The following is a 6,552-nucleotide window of genomic DNA, read 5'->3' on the forward strand; positions in this document are numbered from 1 at the left end:
GCACTAAAATGAAATGTGGCTAGCAAGCCACAAAAAAGATGTCGAGTAACTTCAAACTATCAATTAGTTAAAGAGGTCAGTCTGGAAAGGCTATTTACTGTATGATTCCAGCTATATGACATTCTGGAAAAGGCAAAACTATGCAGACAATAAAAAGATCAATGCCTGGGATCCTAGGGGAGTGGGGAGAAGGATGAACAGTGGATGTTCAGAGCAGTGAAATTATTCTGTGTGATTCCATAATGGTGGACCCCTGACATTATGCGTTTGTCTAAGCCCACAGCGCTCTGTAACACCAAGTGTGAACTGTAATGCAAATTGCGTATGTGTGTGTGCTCACTCAATCGTGTCCAACTCTTTGCAACCCTACGGACTGTAGCCCTCCAGGTTCTTCCATGCCTGGGATTCTTTTTTTTTTAATTAGTTTCTTTTCTTTTTTTTTTTGTCCCTGTTGTTCATCTATTTTTTTTTAATTTTTTTTAATTAGTTTATTTTCTATTTTTTAACTTTACAATATTGTATTTGTTTTGCTATACATTGACATGAATCCACCATGGGTGTACATGTTTTCCCCTTCCAGTATCCCTGGGATTCTTTAGGCAAGAACACCAGAGTGGGTTGCCATGTCCTCCTCCAGGGGATCTTCCCAACCCAGGGATCAAACCTGCATTTCATTATGTCTCCTGCATTGCAGGTGGGTTCTTTACCACTAGCGCCACCTGGGAAGCCCTATCCAGTGCAGAGTGGACATCAATGGAACCATTTGCGAGTCCAGAAACAGACCAAAGGATACAGGTGGCGTTTCAAATCAAGGAGGAAAGATGATAAATTAGTCAATAAAGAGGTTGGGGGAGATTACTGAGATCTCCTCCCCCGCCACAGCCCTTCACATGACCTAAAATTCCACCAACATAGCCCCTCACGCTGAGTTAAGGTGCAATCACACTAGTCATTGTCAATCCCACTCTTACAGCAGGGCTAACTTATCCCGTATTCTGTTCCCAGGGGCCAGGTTCATGAGTGGGTTATGTGCGAGTAGGCAGTGGAAGGGCCTAGTCTGGAAGGCGGACATCCCCGGGGGATTCTGGGAACTACCAATACTACCCCAGCCCCCGCTTCCCAGGTGGCTCAGGGGTAAAGACCCTGCCAATGCAGGAGACACAGGAGACTCTGGTTACATCCCTGGGTCAGGGAGACTCCCCTGGAGGGGGAAACGGCAACCCACTCCAGTATTCTTGTCTGGGAAATGCCCTGGATAGAGGAGCCTGGTGGGCTACAGACAGGACGGAGGGACTGAGCAGGGGCATATCCCTCCCCTGCAGCTAACCTGAGCAAGATGGATTGAGAGGGGGTGCAAGGCCTGGGGAGCACCATCTGGGGATGACCCAGGCGAGGTGAGGTGGGCAGAAGGGTGGACCATCCTTCCAGAAGGGGCGCTGCTGTGGCCGCGTGTGCGAGCAGGCACAGGTGGATGTGGGTGAGCGCGTGTCACCAGCGAGGGTCTGTCTGCATGTGTGGGGTGGGCTGTGTCAAGTATGTGCAGCCGGCACGGGCGTGTGTGCCCAGGGTGTGTGCGTGTCACCCAGAGGAGGGAATCTGAGAGGAGAGGCCGGTTGCTGGCGGATTCAGATCTGCCCTCCGGGCCGCTCCTGCTCCAGTGTTCACCAGGAGGCGCCCGGTCTGATTCAGAGACCTGCACGTGCGGATGCTGGGGAGAGGGGGGCTCTCAGGGGCGCACCCGGCCAGAGATTAGACTTAGGGGGCGCTTCGAGCCGGGGAACGTGCCCGCTGGGAGGCTCTGGCCTCCAGGGGGCGGCCTCGGGCCAGGAAAGGGCTCCCGGCGGCGGCGCCGGGTCCTGCGGTCTCTGCCTCCACCCACGTGGCCGCCCCTGGGAGGCGGGCGTTGGGGTCCATTGGCGCAGGGGAGGAGGGGGGCTGACCCGCCGCGCCCCGCGTCCCCGGCGCTCCAGCTGTTCCAGTTCATTCGGCGTCTGTCTGTCGGAGCCTGCGGACCCCTCGATAGGGAGGGGAGAGGACGCTGGACCCGAGGGCTGTGGGGCTCTGGGGAAGCTGTCCCCGGGCGAGGTGCACGGCCGAGGGAAGCTGCTGGGGAGGCCTGGGAGGACGCGCAGTTAAACGCGTGGAGGAAGGGTTCCAGGCCGGGGGCACAGCCCTGAGGTTGCGAGATCTGGGGGTGGGGGGCCCTAAGCCAGGGTGGGAGAGGCCCGCTGGGGCGCCTGTGAGGGGCGGGGGTCCACCTGCCGAGACCTGAGTCCCCCGCCCCGCGGCCGTCGTCGAGGGCGCCCGCAGACTCCCCGGGAGGCGGCTGGTGTCCCCGGGCGCCTCCGAGCCCCGCCGTCCGCATCCCAGGAGGCAGCACCGAGCCCCCCCAGCGCTCAAGACAAAAATCCTTTCCTGTCCCCCTCCAGCTCCTTCCCGCGTCTGCCTTTCTCCGGTTTATTGCCCCGCTGCGCTCAGCTCGTCTAGCCGGGTCCCCCTAGTTCTCCTGCGCCCCTGGTTCTCCAGAGGTCGGTGGGATGGAGAGCTTGCACGGAGGCCGCGCCGGGCGGGGTCCGTGGGGCGGGACCTGTGGACGGCTCGCCGCTGGGCGTCCCCACCTGACGGGTTCATGGAGCTCAGAGCCGGGCACAAAGAACGTTCTTCATCCGCGTGAGCCTTTCCGAACTGCAGTGCCCCCGACCCCAAACCTCCCGTAGGTGCCAGTCCACCCCGCCTCTGACTTCCACACTCTGGACTTTCCTTCCATGCCTTTCCACTTCCCTTCCTTCCAAACAGACTACATCCTTTGACTAAAAATCCAGAAAGACACCCAGCCCTTGCTGTCTGCTACCCATTAGGAACTCTTAACACTCCCCTCCGGGTAATTTCTGTTTCTTGACGAAGTTCCAACCACACAGCACCTTAAACCCAAAGGACGCAATAATGGTGCACCAGCCAGCTGGGGGTGAGGTCCTGAGGGTCTCCAAGTGCAGCCTCCCACCCCAAGCCGTCCCCGGCCCCCGCCTACTACACTCCCCCACCCCCACCTCCATCCACCTAGGCAGGCGCAGGTTCTGAGCCCACTGGGAGGGAGGTGGGGTGTTCCTGAGCCAACTTTTCCCAGGGGACTCCCTGCAGCATTGAGCAGATGAGACCTGAGCCAGTGAGACCTGAGCCGGTGAGTCCCAGGGCAGATTTGACTGGAAAATTCAAGCTACTGCAGAACCTCCCATCACCTCAGGCCACTTGTCCTCCTGGCCATTGGTGACAACGGCCACCTGTGCCTTCTGTGAAATCCTGCTGGGTTAGGGCAGAATTCTAAAGAGGGGGTTGTGACTGAGGACAGTGGGGGAGCCTGGGACCGCCTTTGACACTGCCTTTGACCTTGAGTTTCTTACTTAACTGCCTGAGCCTCAGTTTCCTCATCTTTAAAATGAGAATAATTGTACCCATTCTCTCTCTGGCAACCTTTTTAATACCTCTGAGCTTCAATTTTCTCATCTGTAAAATGGGGTTAATTATAGCTTTTCCTGTCTACCTTGTGGTCTTGCAATGGATTCCATTCATCTGTTCACCAGATGATTATGCTGATGATGGAAAGCGGAATGTTTGCTATATGCCGGACACTGTGCACACACCTTAACTCATCCATTCCTTCGACCGCTCTGGGAGGAGGATGTCTATATTACCACCATTCCACAGATGAGGAAACTGAGGCCACCTACTCACTCAGCATCTACTCACAAGTGTCTGCTTTTATCCAACCTTGGCTACCTACTGGGGTCCTAGTTTTTTCTTCAAATGTTATTTTCACTTACTTTATTTTTATTTTTATTGGATTATAGTCGCTTTACAATGTGTTAGTTTCTGCTGTACAGCTGTGCGTATACATATATCCCCTCTTTTTTGGATTTCCTTTCCATTTTGGTCACCGCAGAGCACTGCGTAGAGTTCCCTGTGCTGTACAGTCGGTTCTTACTAGTTGTTTTATACATAGTATTGTATATATGTCAACCCCACTCTCCCAGTTCTTTCCCCCACTCCTTGTCCTCTTGGTGTCCATATGTTTGCTCTCTATGTCTGTGTCTCTATTTCTGCTTTGCAAATAAGTTCACCTATATCATTTTTCTAGATTCCCCATATATGTGTTAATATATGATGTTTGTTTTTCTTGGGGTCCTATTTTCTTCAGTATCCAATAGCAATCTCCTCATGGTTCTTTAAGCTTCACTAACAGTTTCCTCGAGGCCCTTCTTACCATCTGGTTCCTAAACCAGTGCCACATGTTTAAAGTTTTTATTTCAACAGCATCCTATTTGTACATATCAAATTGCCTTCTGGTCATCTACTGCTGTGAGTTTCAGCGGTGGCTCAGTGGTAAAGAATCCGCCTACAACGCAAGAGAGGGGAATTCGATCCCTAGGTTAGGAAGATGCCCTGGATAAGGAAATGGCACCCCACTTCAGTATCCTTGCCTGGAAAATCCCGTGGACAGAGGAGCCTGGCAGGCTACAGTCCATGGGGTTGCAAAAGAGGTGGACACAACTTAGTGCTTAAACAACAACATCTGTTGCTGCATTAAAAACCATCCCCAAATTTAGCAGCTTAAAACAACAATCATTTCTTTGCTCACAGTTTGCAATTTCATAGACTTGGCAGGATCATCCCTCAGCTCTACATGGCATCAACTGGGATAGCTGACTGCCCGGAAGATTCCCTTCCCACAGTGCTCCCTCACAAGGCTGGGAGCTCAGTGGAGACTGTTGGATGAGCTAGGAGCCTAGTTATCTTCCATGCGGGCCTGTCCAGGCAGCTGCTTAGGCTTCCTCACAGCATGGCATCAGGTACAAGAGGGAAGAAGTAGAAACTGCCGGTTTTCTTAAACAGTCTGGCCCAGAGTGGCATGCCCAGCACTTCTGCTGGGTCCTAGTCTCATCCCAGACTCAAGGGTTAGATGTAAGCTTCAGTCTTGATGAAGGAGGAGTCCGTGTGAATGGGGGGCTGGGTCTGTTTGGGGTCATCTTTGGACACTACCACATCCCTGATTTTACAGATGAGGAAACTGAGTCACAAGCAGGTAGGTAACTTGCCCAAAGCCATTTGCCTTGTAAGAAAGAGAGCCCAGAATCAAGCCTAAACAGTCCAGAGTCCACCAGCAGCCAAGTCCAATAGCCATTACATTTTTTTCTTGAGATGTGATTTTGGCATTAACAACAAAGTGGAACTGTGCCCAAGATGCTAGCAAGTTCCAAATAAAACAAAATGTGACATTCTTCATGCTTCAGCACAATGAATTCTGGAAATTTGTGTCATAAAATGACTTGCATTTTCCCATAGGAGCCCTCTATTGCAGACATGGCCAGTTCCTCCCTAATACCCATTTTTCTATCTTATATAGCAAGAGATTTTTCGGTTGGGCACCTGGCTTCCCAACTAACAACTGTTTTTGTTTTCCTCCAGCTCCCCTTGAGAGCAGAAGTGACTAGAGTGATCTCTGGGTCAGGTCTGCTGGCTGAGTATGGGTGCAATGACAGGAGGTGCAGCAACTGCTTTGAACCATGAGATGAAAACTGAGTGTGAATGGACAGACAGGGTAGCCAAAGCCTGGGGTGTTTGAATGAATTTGGGGAGTAGATAAATCCTGGAGCCCTGACTTCCCCCTTCTGGCCTCTTACCTAAGAGAAAAGAGAAATAATTCTGCCTTCTTTTGTTGTTCAGTCACTCAGTCGTGTCCAACCCAGTGGACTGCAGCACGCCAGGCTTCCCTGTCCTTCTCCATCTCCCGGAGCTTGCTCAAACTCATGTCCATTGAGTCGGCGATGCCATCCAGCCATCTCATCCTCTGTCGTCCCCTTCTCCTCCTGCCCTCAGTCTTTCCAGTGAGTCAGCTCATCGCATGAGGTGGCCAAAGTATTGGAGCTTCCGCTTCAGCATCAATTCTTCCAATGAATATTCAGGGTTGATTTCCTTTAGGAGTGACTGGTTTGATCTCCTTGCTGTCCAAGGGACTCTCAAGAGTCTACCTTCTTTAAGCCATTGTTAACTTCAGTGTTTGTTTTCACATATCAAATCATGGTAATTTGTAGACAATCCAAATGGAAGGGAAAATGCTTGTCCAGGGATATAACAGCTGGACCAGTAGGTCTACAGTAACTTTCAGTCCTGAAATTCTGTGGCTTTTTGATGGGAAAGGGTTGGGCTGGGCTGAGGGCTTCCAGCAGTTTCTTGGCTCTGGACTGGATGCTGATCTTGTCTTCCTTTTCTTTGTGTGAATATTTTCCCTCAACCTCAGTTCTGACCTTCTGTAATTGAACTAGGGGTCAGACTATATTTAAAACCCAAATGAAAAGTAAGAAGCTGTTTGCAAACGAATTTTCCTTTCAGTCTCTCTGGGAAGTAGGGACAGTTTACGATCATTTTGCAATAGCCAGAAATCCATTTTGGGAAATGCTGGTTTTTGTTTGTTTTGTTCTCTGCCAAAACATTGTGAAGTAATTGGAGGTTTCATGAACTCTGATTAAACAAAACAAAACAAAAACGCTTGTTTTTCCA

General features: G+C 51.4%; 1 long non-coding RNA gene across 1 annotated transcript; it reads left to right on the forward strand.

The window, feature by feature from the left end:
• Nucleotides 1-1,942: 1,942 nt before the first annotated feature.
• On the forward strand, nt 1,943-6,552 carry LOC145544736 (uncharacterized). Its single transcript, XR_014081607.1, has 2 exons — nt 1,943-3,178; nt 5,719-6,552. It is a non-coding gene; the product is annotated as an uncharacterized LOC145544736 (long non-coding RNA).

This window comes from Giraffa tippelskirchi, chromosome 4 (genome assembly GCF_054371585.1).
Source record: "Giraffa tippelskirchi isolate mGirTip1 chromosome 4, T2T-mGirTip1v1.2.pri, whole genome shotgun sequence".
Taxonomy (NCBI): domain Eukaryota; kingdom Metazoa; phylum Chordata; class Mammalia; order Artiodactyla; family Giraffidae; genus Giraffa; species Giraffa tippelskirchi.